This window comes from Onychomys torridus, chromosome 17, assembly GCF_903995425.1.
Source record: "Onychomys torridus chromosome 17, mOncTor1.1, whole genome shotgun sequence".
In the NCBI taxonomy this organism is placed as follows: domain Eukaryota; kingdom Metazoa; phylum Chordata; class Mammalia; order Rodentia; family Cricetidae; genus Onychomys; species Onychomys torridus.
Window position 1 is genome coordinate 31,728,402 of NC_050459.1, and position 19,916 is coordinate 31,748,317.

The window sequence follows — 19,916 nt, forward strand, 5'->3', positions numbered from 1 at the left end:
CATTTATGATTTAAAACAAAGTTGGTCATGGACAAATTAGGTATCCTTTTGTCCAAAAATATTTATTATTTTTGTGCACAACATAATTTTATAGGAGCTTGGACATTTAAGTAATCAAAGCCCAATGGCTACCTTCATGGAGCTTAATTTGGAAAGTTTAGTTCTGGAAAATTATTGAAAAAAATCTCTCTCTGAATTTTCTCTCCCACCTATATTATACCACTTCTGCATTGAAATCATTAAATATGTGTTTTATTTTATTGTTTTAAAATTGTATTTATTTTGAGAATATAATACAATATATTTTATCATATTCTTTTCCATCCTTCAGCTCCTTCCAGATCTTCCTCACTTTCATATTCATACAACTTCATGTTCTCTTTCTTAAGAAATAATGAAAAAGAAAAGCAAGAAATGAAGCAACTGAAAATAAGAGTTTGAACTAGACATGTGGGTGGAGTCTGATTGATATATCCAGTGTTACCCCCAATGAAGAAAAGTTATTTTCCCTCTGAGATGTTATTTGCAATAGCTTCTCGTCCAGTACTGGGACAAGTGCCTATTTTACCCCTTCGTGCTGAGATCATGTCTGCCTTTAGCTTGTGCAGGTCACAGTCTCTGAATTCTTATGTGCACCTGTCATGTTGGTCTGGAAAATGCTGTTTCCCTAAAACTGTCCACCACCTCTGGCTCTTATAATTGCCATGTCACTTATTTCCATATAAATTCCTGAGCCTTGGGGTGAAGAATATGTTAAGGATATCACATTTGGAGCAAAGCACTCCAAAATATCCCACTCTCTGCTCATTGTCCAGTTGTGGGACACTGTGTTAATTCCCATCTAATGCAAGAAGAAGCCCCTCTGGTGAGTTTGGACTGATAAATACCTATGAGTATAGTAATATTTCATTATCAGTCATTTTATTGCTATATTCCTTTTGCAGATAACAGCAGTAGGTATTCCTATAGGGCTCATGGCACATATAGTCTCCAGTTCTTGGCCTCACTAATAGTATCTGATATGGATTCCATCACATGGAGTGGACCTTAAATCAAAAAGAAATAGATTGTTACTCCCCTATCATTCTTGCAACCTTTGCACCAATGAGTATATCTTGCAGGCAGGTAGTTATTATAGCTACTGGTGTTCCTATCTTATTGATTGATGATTCATTTTTCCTATGATAGTATATACAGTATCTTCTAGCACTATAAATGCTACCCAGTAGGGGATAAAGCTATATTTCTACATACTCTATGCCATAATTATGTGGTGTCTTCAGCAACTGTGTCTTCTTGTCAAGATATGGAAGGTAACCATAAAATTGGCAATAGCTTGTAGAATCTATGGCATTCCTTTGGCCAATAAGCAAAAATATGTAACTCATTTTATGCACACACACACACACACACACACACACACACTTGGAAGCTTCTAGATTAGTAGGTTTCTATATGGGTTTTTGAAAGATCTTTAGTGTTAGGTATCCTTTTCCAAATTCCATCTTCTACCTCCCCCTCCCACATCCTTTAATCTTTGTGTTGTAATTTCCACTATATCATTGCATAGCACTATGTTTTATATCTCCTTCCTAGGAAGATCCCCTTCCCCCCATGGTCCCTTACTAGCTACCTGGACATCAAGAAAACAAATAAACCAATTTGAAATAAGGAAGAGAGCTTAGTAAATACTTTTTTTTCAAGACATGAAACACAAATATCTGGGAAACATTTAAAATGTGCTTAGCCAATAGGGAAAAGAGAATCAAAACCACTTTGAGATGTCACCTTACAGAATGTCCATGACACTCTTGGTGTCATTCTTGTTCAGTTCATGTTTGTAATCAAGTCGTATATATACATGCAAACACAACACCATCATCATTAACAACAACAATTAATGGAAAATGCCAATAAGTTTAAAGAGAGTAAAGGTTTTGGGAAATTTTATTTTAAAGTGTGTGACTTTTGTTTATGTTGAAATGGTTTAACTCTGTGAAACTGTGATACGTTGCCTGTCTAAAACACCTGAAGGACTAATAAAGAACTGAATGCCTAACAGCAAGGCAAGAGAAAGGATAGGTGTGGCTGGTAGGCAGAGAGAATACATAGAAGGGGAAATCTGAGAGAAAAGAAGTAGCCAGAGAAGGAAGAGGACATCAGGGGTCAGCCACCCAGCTACACAACCAGCAATGGAGTAAGAAAAAAAAAGGTATTCAGAAATAGAGAAAGGTAAAAACCTAGAAGCAAAAGGTAAACGTGATATTTTAAATTAAGAAAAGCTGGCAAGAAACAAACCACGTTAAAGTTGAACATTTATAAGTAAGAATAAGCCTCCATGCGTGAATTTATTTGGTAGCTGGGCAGTGTGCCCCCCAAAAGAGCACAGAGCCAAAAGAGTAAAACAATCACTTCCACAAGGGGTACATATGGGAGGGTACAGAGTGAGGAAAAAGGAAGAGGAAAATATAGTAATTATAACCTTAAAATATAAAAATAAAGAATGCACAAAATTATAAAGTGAATGACCACTGATGCTGTTGAGTATGTGGGGACAGGGGAATATCTAGTCATTATAAGTATTGCTACAGCTGCTATGAAAATAATTGTGGAAGTTCATCAAAAGCTGAAAATAAATCTACCACAAAATACAATTAAGCAGCCCTTGAGCATATACCCAAAGAATTCTACATCTATTACAGAAATACTTGTTGTAGAAACAGCATAATTCTCATCAACTGATGAATGGATAATGAAAATATGGTACAATTACAGAATTGATGATTATCGAGCTGTTTAGAAAAACATAATTATGAAAATTTCAGGCAAATAGATGTAGCTGAAAACAATCATTCTAAGTAACCCAGAGAACAAAAGACAAATATCGTGTTTTCTCATATATGTGGATGTGAGCTTTAATGCTTTAGATCTGTGTTTTGTGAACATATATTTTATATACAAGCCACCTAAACACTGGATATTAGGATTTGGTATTATTTATTTGACTATGCATGAGACTATATTATAGACATTTCCTAAACCTAACTTGGACTTTTCTAACTATATGCAAGTATGCAAGGAGATGATAAAAAATAGAAACGTATGTGCAACACTCAACATACACAACACTCACAAACAAAACTTTATGAAGTGGGTTTTTCAAATACATTCAAACTCAGATTTGACATGACCTTATTTTTAAAATAATTTTCCAAATTTGAAGAAAATATTTATTCTACTTAGATTTTGTTGTACAAAATAACTACAGCTAATTTCGCTTTGTGTTTGTCTCTTATCCCAATCCAGATTGTTTAGCTAGAAATTAAGTTTTATTTCTGCATTAAGAGGAAATGATGTCATCATATTATAACATTAACATTAAATAATATGTAAAATACATCTAGTCAGTTCTCTCTAGTATACCTGCATTGTAGACATCCAGGTTTGAAAACATTGAATCACTTTAAATCAATTATGTCATTCCTATCGCATAACATGTCCAAATTAGGTTGACAGTACAGATTGTCTACTAAGAAATGATTCCAGACAGGTGTTTATACCAAGTACGAACACTGCAGTGTCTGATAATTACATAGAATATATTTTGTGTGGCCCACAGACATACACAAAACAATGACATTCTGTATTGGTACAATACAGTGTAGATATTTTTAGAGAGTCTTATGAAACAAAGGCCATGAATTTGAAAGAGAACAAGGAGAATTATATGGAATTGTTTTGAGGGGTGGGAAAAAGAAGTTCTATCTATATATTGCATAATAATTTGGATGTAAGAAATAAACCTAAATGCTTCTCATAATTCCAAAGTTGTAAATAATTGAGTAGTTAAATTGAATTACACTATTTTTAAGTATTTGATATATATCATTTTGTTTAGATTCATAAAATGTAGGAGATTATTTGCTTTCATCTGATTTACTAAACATATCAAAATGAACACATATGAATATTAGCATCGTGGAAAACATAACATGCTGGTATGTTTAAATGATGGGCTGTGGAAGTGTCATAAGTATTGTAAGAATTATTACTGTATGAAAGATCTTAAGACCAAAGAAAAGTAAATTTAAAGGGCAACCATTAACAGGCATTTCATCTGATCTAATACAGAAATAGACATGGTAGGAGTGAGGGTTTAATCACTGTGCAATTTTGTTTACAACATGTCAATTCAATTTTACCCTCACCATAGGGATCCTATTGAATTTCCATCCCTGGCTCACTTTCTTTCTACTTATTCCGCTAAATTTCCTCTCAGAATTAAATTTTTTATATCGAGATTAAATTTTTACGATGGGAGAAACAGCAATCTCTCTATTCACTAAAAAAATATAAACAGAGCTATCAGGGGTGATGAGCAATTTTCTACAATATACTCATGTGAATAAAATCATAGTTTTATGCTATTCTGATTTTTAAGTTCTGTGAAGCCAATGTCATTCCTATGAGTGCAGTATGTTCACTGGCAAATCACATGGTGAGTTTGTACACAAATCATCAGGGATGACTTGGAGACCAGGACCACTACTTAGGACCAAATCATAAGTGCATATATGATAAACATGACAACCTAGTTGAGTTATCTAACAAGAATACAATCCAACAACACTATGCAATTGATTAACTCTGTTGAAAGGTATTTTTTCAGTATGAATCAACAGTAAAATCCATTTTTTAACTTAAAAAATAACATTTAGGAAACTTTATCCTAAACAGAGATTTTAATACACATTTTATTTTCTCTTGTGACTGTTTCTCCAAAGGCCTTTCTGTGAGAAAATAGTTGTCATTAATATTTTAGTGTATCTATTTTCTAATGAAATTTTTTCATGTATTGCTCTATTCCTGTGCTCCAAAACTGAGAACAGTGTCTAGTCTTAGATATTGAAACAAACAGCATCATCCACTTCTGTTTTATAATTTCTCTAAAATATGGGAGAACTATTATATAACAGTACCTCAAGGATCAACAATGATACTATTAGAGCTTTGAAAGTTATTAAATTGTCAAGATGTTACACTGCACACTTCAATAGTGTAGGAATCTGTTTTTATTAACAAATTATGTTAAGCAGATGACTTTAAAATTTTGTAACTGGTATCAGGATATAAGAACATACTTCCTTTGCTTAGGTTCTCTCACTTAGAGTATTTTCAAGATCTACTGCTTTTTCTGAAAAGAGTTTAAGTTTCCATTTTTTTTTTAGATTTTAATATAATTACATAATTTCTCCTTTGCCTTTCAAGCCTGTCAAATCCTCCCTTCTACTTCCTCTTACTTTCTTTCAAATCAATGGCCTAAAAATTTCATAAGACATTCTTCTTTACTGCTAGATAAAATTTCATTATTTGTAAGTATCACATGTTCACACTTCACTCCTGAGTTGATGAACATCTAAGCTGGTTCCATTTCCTAGCTACTGTGAAATGAGCAGCAGTGAACCCAGGAATGGAGATGTCTCTGTTGCAGCATATGGAAAATTTGAGTACTTTTCTAAGGGTGATATTGGTTAGACATATGATAGTGCCATGTTTATCTTTTTGAGGAAACTACAGATTGTCTCAAATAGAAGCTGCACAAGTTCACATTTCCCCCAGCAGTGAATGTGATCTCCCCATCTCTACATCCTCAACAGTATTTATAGTCCTTTTACGTTTAATTATAATGAATGTATGACTGAAATAAGAGGATTTCTCTAAATTAATTTAGTTTTATTTTTTCCCAATGGCTAAGGATACTGAACATTTTTAAGGGAATTATTAGCCATTTGTGTTTCTTTGGGGAGCTTCATTCCATTCCCTATACCGAATTTAATTGGGCAGTTTGCTTTCTCCATGTAAAGTGTATTAATCTTTTTATATATTTTAGACACCAATCCTCATCCAGATGTAGAGATAATAAGAATTTAACTCTTTCTCTATGCTGTTTTTTCACTGTGGTCATGGTTTCATTTGTAGAAAAGAGTTTCTAATTCCATGAGATCCTACTTGATCAATTGTTGACCTTATTTCCCAGCCAACTGGAGTCCTATTCAAAATGCCCTTAGTTATGCTTATGTGCTTAAGTGTACTCCCATTTTAAGCATCCAGAGTTTCAGTAGTCCAGGCCTAACATTGAGGTTTTGATTCATGAGGAACTAATTTTTGTATATTGTGAGAAAATGTTGGAATCTCATTTATCTACATGTAGATATGCAGCTTTCACAGAACTATTTTAACAGGCTGGAATCTACAAAATATATTTTTGACATCTTTGTCCAAAACAAGGTAGCTTTAGATTTCTTTATGCCATACTCTAGCCAATTTTTTTGTTGTTTTTTTCAAGACAGTGTTTCTGTGTATAGCTTTGGCGTCTGTCATAGAACTTGCTCTGTTGACCAGGCTGGCCTCAAACTCACAGAGATCCACCTGCCTCTGCTTCCCAAGTGCAGGGATTAAGGTGTATCCCATCACCACCAGGCTAAATATATTTTGTTTAGTTTTTAAATTATAACTTAGTTACAGTGTCTCTTCCCATCACTTTCCTCCCTCCAAATCCTCCCACATACCACTTCCCACTCCCCTTCAAATGTATGCCTTTTTACATTATTTGTTAAGGCACACATATGTGTATTTGTAAATATACATATATTCTTAAATATAACCTGTTGAATCAATATAATGTTACTTTTATGTATGTTTTCAGAGCCGACAATATGCCACTGGACAACTAATCGGTGTGCACTTCCTGGGGAGGAACACCTCCCCTGCCACTTTTACTCAGTTGTTCATAGTATTATGTTGCCTTAAGGCCTCCTGGGTTTTTTCCCATCAAGATTGGCATGGTGAGCAGTTTCCTGTTAGTGGCCTGTTAGTCCAGCTCGCCGAGTAACTCAGAGAATGCTTCTCAGGAGCGGGGGCTTAGAAAAAATTTTCTTATCTATAATAAATTCACACACAATCTAAGGGTTATTTTCTTTCATTCTTCTTCATCTCTAATTCTTCCCAGCTCTAATTTTCCCTAGTTCTAATTCCTTCTAACTCCTAATTCTTTCTCGTTCTCCTCTCTTCTATACAGCTATATTTTATAGGAGGCTTTTTTCAATAATAAAATAATTACAAACTACCTCTGGAGGACATAGCACATTCCTTGAGTAAACAATAAGGGCCAAAGCCATTTACCATGGCAACGCAAGGTTTTAAGGTTCCTGGTGTAAGACTGTGACCAGAGGCCAGGGATGCAGCATCTGGTGAGACAAACCTCTGAGGGATATAGGTCTTTATCAGCCAAACTGGGCAAGCAAAGAATTGGCATGATTTCTTTAGGTTGCTTTGTGTTAATAACCTTGGTTAGACATCTGTGACTTTGTCCTTGTACATTTCTTTAAAGTTTTACGGAAATATTCAGTCTAGTTTGAACTTGCACTGAGGTAAAAATGAGCTAATTGTGTGTAGTTTGTCTTAGACTGGGGAGACTGTTTGTTTGTTTTCTATGTTGGTTTGACTTAAAGGAACAAAACAGGTTTTTAAGTGTCTTACAGTCCTCCTGTGGCAATAGATTTAGTTATGAAGCATATCCTAATATATTTCCTTCCTTCCTTCCTTCCTTCCTTCCTTCCTTCCTTCCTTCCTTCCTTCCTCTCTCCCTCCCTCTCTCCCTCCCTCTCTCTCTTTCTCTCTCTCTTTTTCTTTCTTTCTTTCTTTCTCCCTCTTTTTTCTTTCTCTCTCTCTTTCTTCCTTCCTTCCTTCCTTCCTTCCTTTCTTTCTTTCTTTTTCAAGACAGGGTTTCTCTGTGTAGTTTTGGTGCTTTTCCTAGAACTCACTCTGTAGCCCAGGCTGACCTCAAACTCACAGAGATCCCCCTGTCTCTGCCTCCCATGTGCTGGGATTAAAGGTGTGCACTACCACCACCTAGCTCCTAGTATATTTTTTTATATATCAAAATTATATAGCTTAATGAGAAGACATCTTCCTGACCATTTAAAAATATATGTGCCCATAAGATTGAGATGCAATCATGAGATTACACATACATGTCACATGAAATTAGTGCAGGTATTGGGGAGACAGCACAGCTCTTTCTGCACATGTGAAATTATAGACAAGAGCAATAGTTTCCAAAGTTGGTGGTCCCACAAGCCTTGCCTGGACAAGATTCTCCGTCATCAGAGAATCATTCCTCTGGTGAGTCGACATCTATCTGAATTACCAGTTGCTATGAGTTGTATTTGCATCATGGCCTGCAATAGCTTGTGACACTCTTTGTTCAGATAATATTAGGGTTGTCTTGTTGAGACGTCACAGGGTTAGCTTCTGATGTCACTACAAGACATAGACTCACACCAAAGTTCTGATGCTCTGGCTCTGACAATCTTTTCACCCTCTATCTCCAATATTCCCTTAGCCTTAAAAAATGGGAGTGTTTGGTAGATGTAGCCATTGGCAATGGGCTGCACAACTCTGCATTTTGATAGTTGTAGTGTTCTGTACTGGGATCCCATCTGTTTCAAAGAGAAGCTTCCTTGAGGAGGGGTGAATACTATTTTTGTCTGTACGCATAAGGACAGATGTTTATAGATTGTTGTTATGGATTATATTGGGTTTATAAGTTAGTAGTTGTAGATTCTCCTCCAATAATCATTATTTTGCTAGCACTGAGTAGTTAGCGAGATAATCAGTACCAGGCATGGTATCCTTCCTGTTCAGCAGATCTTAAGTCCCATTAAAGAACTATTGGTTATGGCCAGTTTCTGTGTGCCACTACCATCCCTGTAGAGTCATTGTGCTTTGTCAGTCACTAATGTGGTTCATAGGTATCCTCTGTTCTTTTCCATTAATCTGCTTGTCTATTTTGTGGTCAGTAGCATGTTTTATTACTTTGGCTCTGTGGTTCAATTTGAATTAAGGAATGATTTTTGAGACTGCCGTGAATGGTATTTTGTTCCTTATTTATATCTCACTATTTTGTCATTGGTATAAAGGAAAGTTCCCGAATTGTACATGTGGTTTTGTACCCTGCCACCTTGCTGAGAGTGTTTATCCTCTCTAGAAGCTTCCTGGAGGAGTCTTTGGGATTTCTCATTTATAGAATCATGTCATATATAATATACAGGTACTTTGGTTTCTTTCTTTTCACTTTGTATACCTTCGACTATCTTAAACTTATAGCTAAGATTTAAAGCACCATATAAATAACAGTATAGAGAGTAGACTTTCCTGGTCTCAGTGGGAATGCAGTTTTTCTCCATTTGCTTTGACAGTGTCTATAGGTTTTTCTTACAAAGTATTTATTGAGAAATGCTCCAGGACTTTCACACACAAAATGAAGGGAGTAAGTTTTGTTAAAGGACATTTCTACCTCTATTGGGATTACCATATGTTTTAGCCACGGTTCCATTGTTGTAAAGAGACACCAAAGCCAAGACAAATCTTATAAAAGAAAACATTTAACTGGGAACTTGCCAACAGTTTCGGAGGCTTAGCTCATTATCATCATGAAGGAGAGCTTGGTGGGACACAGGCTGACTGGAGAAGTAGCTGAGAGTTCTACATCCTGATCTTCAGGCAGCATGTAAAGTTGCTGGGCATGGCATGGGCTTTTGTAATCTCAATGTCCACCCCCTGTAACATACTTCCTCCTTCTAGTCATTCAAATAGTACCTCTTCCTAAGCAATCAAATATATGACTTTAAGGGGCCGTTTTTATTCAAAACACCCCTCATAATGATTTCTGTTCTTGAAACCATTTTGTGCTGAATTGCATTTATTGATTTACCTATGATGAATTATGTATGCCTGGAATGACACAAACTTTCTCATGATGGATGATGTTTTCAAGGGTCCTGGAGTTTTAATTGTAAATACTGCATATGCTAATAATATACACATATACATGTTATATATTGTTTTTAATATTTTTATGTGTCTATGTTTGTCAGGGAAATTATTTGTATTATTTTTATGTCTTCATCTAGTTTTGAACAAATAATGCTCGTTCTGAGAGTTTAGAAGCTTACATTTCCATTTTAGCTAATAATTTGAGTATTTTTCATATTAGTTCTTTGAATATCTGGTAGAATTATGCTTGTAATCAATAGGGACAAAAGTTTATTTTTAAATGGGAAATTTTAATTACTAGTTCAGTCTACTTTATTGTTATAAGTTGTTTTGAATTATGTATATCATTGTGGCTCTTTATAGGTTATATACATCTAAAAATTCAACCATTTTTTTAGACTTTACATGTTAGTAGAATATAAATTCTTAAGGTATGTTCTCACAATTTTTTGCATCTCTTTGGTGTATGTTGGAATGTCTCCCTTCTAATCTCTAATTATTTTAATTTGGGTCTTTCCTTTCTTCATTTGTTACTCAAGCTAAAGTTTTGAAAAACAAAGAACCAAGACTTTGTTTCATTTTTGTACTAATTTTTGCCATTTCTATGACACTAATTTCTGTTCTGATCTTAACTGTCTTTCTGTCTATTAATTTTTTATATTTTTCTTATTTTTCCAGTGCTTTAGGGTGCATAATTATGTTCTTTATCTGAGTTCCTTCTAACATTTTACTTAGACATTTAAAGGTATACATTTCTCTTTGATGATAGACTTTACATCTAATCCTAGGAATTTATTCATATATTGTTTGACCCATCTATCATTCAACAGTGTTTTCCTTACTCTACATGAATTTGTATATTTTCTGTGATTGCTTTTGCAATGGATTTGTTTTCATATTTATTGTTGGCAGATAAAATACAAAGAATTATTACAATTTTCCAATAAATTTTTAGAGTTGCCTTGTGTTCTAATATGTGATCTATTCTATAATATATCACTGAAATATTCTATAGAATTATATTGGGTCCATTTGATCTTTGGTGTCATTTAATTACATTGTTTTTCATTTTTGACTGGTTGATAAGTTTTAAGGAGAAATTAAGGTATTGAAGTTGAAATATTACTGTGTTGGCATTAATATATGTCTTGATACCTACTTGCATCTATTTTATAAAATTGAGTGAGCCCTGGTTTTGTACACAAATATTTAGAATTACTGTTTCTTATTCCTGGATTGTTTCCTATTCAGTATCTATTTATCATCTTTTTCTCTCTTTACTAGATTTGTTTTGAAGTCAGATATTACCATAGCATCACTTATTTGGTGTTTGAACATTGCAATGGTTAGTTTTTTGTCTAATTGACACAAACTACAATTATCTGAAAAGATGCTATTGCAATTGGTCTGTGCATTTCTATTTCATCATATTGGTCTGTGCACATGTCTATGACCACTTCTTACTTGACTAATAATTGATATTGGAGGATTTAGTTCACTGTGGGAAGTACTGCCCCTAGGAAAAGTGGTTTTGGGTAGTGTAAGAAGGCAGATTGAGGAAGCCATTGGGAACAAGCCAATAAATGGTATTGTCCATGGTATCTGTTTCAGTTATTGCCTCCTGGTTATTGTTTTGGGTTCCTGCCTTGGCTTCACTTCATGGTAGACTATAACTTCTTACTGAAATTAACCATTTCTTATCCAAATTAGTTTGGCTGAGTATTTTATCATATCAATAGACAATTGAACTAGGGCAATTCCATTTGTTTGGACTCTGTCTTTTTTCAACTTTTATGACTAAGATAGTGTCTATCCTTGATAGCTAAGTTCATTGGAGGCAGCAAAAAACAAAACAAAACAAAACAAAACAATCTGGTTTCCAAGCTAAATTGATAGTCTGTTTCTTTCTTTTTTTAATAGAAGGGTAGACATTATTATTCAGAGTTATAATGGAAAAAATATATAAATTCCTGTCATCTTATAATTCTTGTAGCTTTTGGCATTATTTTGTTTTGTTTTGTTTTTTTTTCTTGCTTTCTGTCAACTATCTTCTTTTTTTATTTTTTTCCCAGTAATATCTGTTGTGTTCCTTCCATAAGTCACTTTGTGGTCAAAAATTCATTTAACCTTCTTTTGACGTGGGAAAAAAAATTCTTTCTTCTTCAACTGAGACAGATAATTCTGTTAGGCACATGATGATGGGTTAGTTAATGATGATCTTTCAAATGACTTATAATTCAATTTGGTTTGGCATGATGACTTTCTTCTCTGGTCCAAAATACCTAGTATTCTGTTAATCACCTTTTGATTAGTTGTGTTGATATCTTAGTTACATTTTTGTGGCTGTGATAAAAAAAAAAAAAAAACATGATCAAAAGGAAGTTGGCGAGGAAAGCATTTACATTCTTTTATTGCTTTGGCTCTTCATGAAGGGTAGTTAAGGTGGGAACTCAAGGTAGGAATGTGGAGTGAGGAACTGAAGCGGAAGCCATAATGCAATACAGTTTACTGGCTTGCTCCACTTTGATTCTCTTTCTGATACAGCCCCAAACCATTTCACTTTTGGGTAGCACCACTCACAATAGACTGATCTGTAGTTAGAGTTTTCCTGCCTGGCCCACAGTCAGGACAAATCTCTCTTACCCACCAGTCCCACAGTTGCTCAGACCCAACCAAAAAAGCACATAGAAACTTACATTGTTTACAAACTGTATGGCTGTGGCAGGCTGCTTGTTATCTACTTTTTCTATTTTAAATTAACCCATTTCTGTTAGTCTATACTTTGCCACATGGCTTGTGGCTTACCAGTGTCTTTACATGTTGCTTTTCATGGCGGCGGCTGGCCGTGTCTCCCTCCAGTCTTCTACTTCCCAGAATTCTCTTCTCTCTTGTCCCGCCTATACTTCCTGCCTGGCCACTGGCCAATCAGAACTTTGTTTACACAGAGTGATATCCACAGCACTTCCCCTTTTCTTTTTTTTTAAAGGAAGGTTTTAACTTTTACATAGTACAATTACATATAACAAAACAATTATCAAGCAAGAATTACAGTTACAATATTAAAGAAGATATCCTATCTATCTTATATTTGTGAGTCTAAGGTTTTATATCTAACTTATCTTTTATCATAACTGAGGAAATTGTAACTATCTAGTCTTCAACCACATCAAAGACCTCAGAAGGATATAATATTACCTGAGAACTGGGAGAAGGATATCAGCATTTTTTAGGAGTCTTGCAAGAGTAGACAGAGACAGCTGGCAGCCTGGACAGTCACCTAATGTTCCTTTGTAAAGTTGGGGCATTTGTCTTCAGCCCACAGGGCTAGAGTCTCTGGGTCACTTCTCTCAGTGTCCTGTAGAATGTCTGGCAGTTTCCTCTGTGAAGCAGGAACCTGAAGGATCATTTTGTCAAGCAAAGTTTAGTGGTCACCTTTCTATGGGTCCTGCATGTCCAGTCGATCAAGCAGTCCAGGCAAGAACAGTTTCTTGCCCAAATGGCTATTTTTGCCAAGGTGAAGATAAACTCCATATGAAGTGTCTTCAATGCCCATCCTCCTCTCTGAAGTAAATCGGTGCTGCCAGGAGCAGACATGTCTCACTGTCCAGAAAGTCTAAATTTTAAAAGTATGTTAAATGCCATATTCTGTAGGTCTTTGAAGTATTTGAGGATTACCTATCTATCTGAAATATGTCTATGTATATCTAGAAGACTTAACTAACATGGCTACGAGTATGATTATCATAGATGACTAATTATTAATCTATTTTTAATTATCGATTACAATTTTAAATGAGCTATACAAACATAATACCTTAAACATGAGTAGAAATATGCACACAGTATAACAAAATTAACTAAGTTTGTATCAATAGACTAAAATCTAAACCAATGTAAAACATTTTAAACAAGTTGTTGCTCTTTAGAAGTAAGTTCCCTAATCTACCCTTTCATCTTATTATATCTATATCATATCCCGTTTTCTTCTTTAGAAAGAGATCTCATTTATAATCAACCTGTTTTAAAGAAAAATATTGGTTTTTCTTTGTCCCACACCAGAGGGCTGTTCTGATTTGGGACACAAAAATCTCAACCTTTTCTTTTAACAATATGCCTGGGTTTAGAGAAGGAGTGAGCCAATTCCATCTCCAAAGCCAGCTCGATAATTTTAGGAAATTGGGCGTAGTTTCTCTTACTACTTCCTGCTGGAGGGGGGCTCTGTATCTTGTGGGGACACAAAGAAAATTTTAGGACTATGGAGTAGTCCATTAGGGTAAACCTCTGAGCCAGTTGCCTTGAAACCATTCTGGATGTCGGATCATCTGGGCCATGGTGTCTTTGGAGACCTTTCAGGTGGTCTTGGCTGATCAAACCTGGTGTATCTTAATCTGGAACAAATCCACAGCCTCTGGCTTTCTGTGGAAACAAAAGCAGAGACTCCTTTCCAAAGCAACATATCCTTATATCCAAATTTTGAAGTCAAGGTACCTTTAAAATTTACATATTTGTTTAACTCAACAGCTTTTATGATCAAATCTTTTTCTGCAGTTAAAAATCCCAAAAACATAAACCAGATTCTCTGTGTAATATCCATCTTTGTAAGACTGAAATGCCACTGTGGTTGCAGGCTCCGCCCACCTCAGCTTCCCAACATGGTGGTGGTGCAGTTTACTGCCAGCTCTGGGTCTGGAGCCATGTGTACCATCAACTCTCAGAAGCAGTTCTATCAAAGCAGCACATAGCCCAGAAACCCTTTTTTTTTTTCTTTTCTTTCTTTCTTTCTTTCTTTTTTTTTTTTTTTTTTTTTTTTTTTTTTAACTAGCAAAGGCTAAATCCACCATGCAGCAGAGCAAAGTGCTGCTTGTAGATTCCTCATTCCCGCCACACTGCCGGTCAGACGCACACGCCAGGAACCGCCATAGTAGCTCAAACCGGCAGGCTGCCGCTAACTTGAGAGAGACAATTAGGAAGCTGTTTTTAACTCTGTCTTAGAATCTTTTTTCTCAGGTTTTAGGTGGAAATTCTTGCCCCACGTTGGGTGCCATTTGTAGTTAGAGTTTTCCTGCCTGGCCCACAGTCAGGACAAATCTCTCTTACCCACCAGTCCCACAGTCGCTCAGACCCAACCAAAAAAGCACATAGAAACTTACATTGTTTACAAACTGTATGGCTGTGGCAGGCTGCTTGTTATCTACTTTTTCTATCTTAAATTAACCCATTTCTGTTAGTCTATACTTTGCCACATGGCTTGTGGCTTACCAGTGTCTTTACATGTTGCTTTTCATGGCGGCGGTTGGCCGTGTCTCCCTCCAGTCTTCTACTTCCCAGAATTCTCTACTCTCTTGTCCCGCCTATACTTCCTGCCTGGCCACTGGCCAATCAGAACTTTATTTACACAGAGCGATATCCACAGCACTGATCCTCCCCTCATGTTTCATTAATCAAGAAAATTACACCCGGAATTGCTTACAGACTAGTCTTAATAGAGGAAATTTCTCAAAGGACATTCTCTTACCAGATACAAGTAGGTCTGTGTCATTTTGACAAAAAAAAAAAAAAAAAGTACTTGGGTTTTCACATACTCTGAAAGAATATCCTTGTTGATTCATTTTGTTCAATGATAATTTTGTTTGGGTTTGATTATCTACAATATGAAGATACATTTTCTATTCTTCACAAATAGAAATTACAAATTACTTTTTTAATCCTACATCATTGTACAATCTTTCAGCCTTTGTTGTGTCTATCTCCATCTATATAAAAGATACTCCCTTTATTATTATTATTATTATTATTATTATTATTATTACTTTTATGTGTATGGAAGTTCTGCCTACATATATACCTGTGCACCCTTTAGTGGCCAGAAGTAGGCATTAAGTTTTCTTAGAACAGGAGTTAAAGACTATTTTGGGCAGCCATCTGGGTGCCAAGAATCAAACCAGGGTCTTCTTAAAGAACACCATGAGATCTTTACCACTGAATCAGCTCTGCAGCCTTGGGAAATATGTTTCTTGAATACACTGTTTAATGTCTTTTTTTACAGCACAATTTATTAGATACTAGAAACTAAATAACCACTTTCTCTTCACTCTTATTTTATAATGTGTTACATTCCTAAAAAAATTTTAATGTACAAATATATTAGTATACCAGCATTAAGACAAAATAAAGTAAATATTTCCTTTTTGTTAGAAAGATTCATATTTGTAACATATAATGTATTTCATGATGTGATCTACTCTAACTTTTTAGCTTCATTTCACACCATGGATTTACACAAACTTACCTTCTTTCTCTTCATTTTCATCTCGAGTTCCTTTTTGCCTACATTCATGTTCATGTCTCCTTGGATGAGAGTTGAAACACTCATTTTTCAAATCCCAGCTCAAAGCTGCATTCCCTGAACATCCTTCTTACACCTTCCAGTTAACATTCAGTTTCTATCCTCCACTTCCTTAAGCAGTCTGCCTGATATCTATTACAGTACTTGGCATAGGTGTTTTGCATTATCATTCATGTTTCCAAGTTTTCCACTTGACTGAACTATCTTAAGAAAGGTTTGTGCTATTGTTTCCTGTAGCTAGAAGTTTTCTGTGTCCTACCCAGTCCGTAGCCTCTCAGACCCAAGTAAACACACAGAGGCTTATTTAATTAAAACTGCTTAGCCATTAGCTCAGGCCTACCACTGACTGGCTTTTACATTTAAACTCAGCCCATTTCTGTTAATCTATATGTCATCACACATTCCATGGCTTTACCTGTGTGTCATTACATGCTGCTCCCTGGAAGGCAGGTTGGTGTCTCCTCCCTCAGTCTTTCTCTCCCCAGAATTCTCCTTGTCTGCTTATCCCACCTATACATCCTGCCCGGCTACTGGCCAATCAGCATTTTCTTAAACCAGTGTACAAAAGCATTCTTCCACAGCATTTCCCCTTTTCTGTTTCATTAAAAAAGAAAGTTTTAACTTTAACAAAGTAAAATTATATATAACAAAACAGTTATCAAGCAAGAATTATGGTTACAATATCTAGTTTATTTATTGGCAAATTCAAAGAAACTATTCTATTTATCCTATATTTGTGAGTCTAAGGTTTCATATCTAACTTATCTTTTATCATAACTGAGGAAAATTATAACTATAACTGCTGGGGATGGCATATAAAATTGCCTGACATACTGCCAGCAGAGATGGGAGAAAAGGTGACCCAAGATTGTGGGCCATCAACCCTCCATATGTTCCCCTTCAGAACTTCTTCTTAGCATGCCTCTAGAGGGCCAAGGCAGAAATGCCTACGAGTCCCAAAGTCATGTCTTATGGTGGGCACATGTCATGTTCTCCTCCATATAAATACTTCTTGTGATACCAGTCTTTTTCTTCTATCTGATCTTCATGTTCTATGTTCCTAGACCAATGGTGATTTCTGTGATATTGGTTTTTCTTATGTTCCAAATCAGAAGAGCCCTCTGGTGTGGGACAAAGAAAAACTAATATTTTTATTTAAATCAGATTGATTATAAATATGATCTCTTTCTAAAGAAGAAAAGGGGATATGATATAGATATAATAGGATGAAATGGTAGATTAATGAACTTACTTTTAAAGAGCAACAACTTGTTTAAAATGTTTTACATTGATATAGATTTTAGTCTATTGATACAAACTTAAAGTTAATTTTGTTATACTGTGTGTATATTTCGACTTTTGTTTAAGCTATTATGTTTGTACAGCTCATTTAAAATTGTAATGGATAATTAAAAATAGATTATAATTAGTCACCTATGATAATCATACTCGTAGCCACAATAGTTAAGTATTCTAGGTATACATAGAGATATTTCAGATAGATAGGTAATCTTCAAATACTTCAAAGACCTACAGAATATAGCATTTACAATCTTTTAAAAATTTAGACTTTATAGACAGTGAGGCACGTCTGTTCCTGACACTGATTTATTTCAGAGAGGAGGATGGGCATTGAAGACACTCTATATTGAGTTTATCTTCACCTTGGCAAAAATAGCCATTTGGGCAAGAAACTGTTCTTGCCTGGACTGCTTGATCTACTGAACATGCAGGACCCATAGAAAGATGACCACTGAAGTTTGCTTGACAAAATGATCCTTCAGTTTCCTGCTTCACAGAGGAAACTGCCAGACATTCTATAGGACACTGAGAAAAGTGACCAAGAGATCTAGCCCTGTGGGCTGAAGACAAATGCCCCAACTTTACAAAGGAATATTAGGTGACTATCCAGGCTGCCAGCTGTCTCTGTCTACTCTTGCAAGACTCCTGAAAGTTGCCTGCATCCTTCTCCCGGTTCTCAGGTAATATTATATCCTTCTGAGGACTTTGATGTGGTTGAAGACTAGATAGTTATAATTTCCTCAGTTATAAAAGATAAATTCGATATAAAACCTTAGACTCACAAATATAAGATAGATAGGACATCTTCTTTAATATTGTAACTGTAATTCTTGCTTGATAATTGTTTTGTTATATGTAATTTTACTATGTACAACTTAAAACCTTCCTTTAAAAAAAAAAGAAAAGGGGAAGTGCTATGGATATTTCTCTGTATAAATAAAATGCTGTTTGGCCAGTAGCCAGGCAGGAAGTTTAGGTGGGACAAGAGAGAAGAGAATTCTGGGAGGTGGAAGGCTGGGGGAGAGAAATACAGCCAGCCGCCGCCATGACGAAAGATGTAAGGTACTGGTAAGCCACGAGCCATGTGGCAAGGTACAGATTTATAGAAATGGGTTAATTTAAGATATAAGAACTAGATATCAAGAAGCCTGCCACAGCCATAGAGTTTATAAGCAATATAAGTTTCTGTGTGCTTAGTTGGTTGGGTCTGAGCATCTCGTGGATGAGAGAGATTTGTCCTGACTAGAGGCCAGGCAGAAAATCTCTAACTACAGGTATTGGCTGAAGACTATGAATGGAATAACATATAGACGGAATGACAAACTAAAAGCGTGGGAACCTAGAGTAGAAGGAAAATAGTGGCCTCCACTAAGAAAGAAAAATGGCAACTTTAATTAGATATTTTGATTTCTCCTGAAGGAGTCTGGATACAATGTGGCAATGGTGGAGTGATTGCCGCAAGCTTTATTGGGTTCCGAGATTGAAAAGAGCTGCAAAGAAAGGTGAGCTTCCTTTCATGGAGGCTCTGAAATTTGGATCAGGTCTTCCTTGAAACTGTTGGGATAAGGACAAAGTTGCTGACTTGCAGGGGCAGATTTCTTGTCTGAAGTCATTTGGGGCTTGGTGTTTGCAGAGGGCTGAGAAGGAACTTAAATGTCTGCAGGGGTCTTGAGGTCAGAACGGGCTGTGTGAGAAGGAAATGACTGTTTGGTACATTGACCACTGTTCTTATTTTTACCTTTTTTTTTTGCAAAATTTCATGTTGCTAGAATCTGGGTCAAGTGCTCAGAAGATTGTATAATCATTAATAATAAAAATAGATTACGCTTGCTTTGGTGTTAAGTCTGGGATAGTTCCTGTGTTTATTAAAAAATGATCAAGAATGCATTGGTTATTTTCTAAGAATAACCTTTGGAACAATGAGAATATTTTGTATTGCATGATTCCCCCTTTTCTTTCCCCCTTGCTTATGATAATAAAAGACTGAAGTTACCAGGGCAAAAGCAGAAGCTAGGGAAGCTACAGAAACTGTAGCAAAGAAGCTACTTAGCAACTGCAGAAGCCTGAAGTGACCTGTCAGCTCACCGGAGCACTGTCTACTGAACCTTCCAGGTATTCCATCCTTTGGACCCCCAAAACTGCCGAGGCTGGCCCCAGCATATAACTATCTAGTCTTCAACTACATCAAAGACCTCAGACAGATATACTATTATCTAAATAAACAGGAAGAACATTGTAAACAACTTACAAAAAATCCAGAATGACAGAGACAGCTCACTACCTGGACAGTTATTCAAAGTTCCTCTGCAACATTAGGGCATCCGTCTTCAGCACCCAGGTCTAGAGTCTCTCAGTTGCTTCTTCCTGTGTTCTGTAGAATGTCTGGAAGTTTTTTTCTGTGAAGCATGAATCTGAAGGACTATCTCACCTT

The 19,916-nt window shown here is 35.7% G+C and overlaps 1 protein-coding gene across 2 annotated transcripts in view; it reads right to left on the reverse strand.

Moving 5' to 3' along the window:
- Sgcz (sarcoglycan zeta) overlaps window positions 1-19,916 on the reverse strand; it is a 1,055,262-nt gene that overhangs the window by 96,465 nt on the left and 938,881 nt on the right. The window lies entirely within an intron of this gene.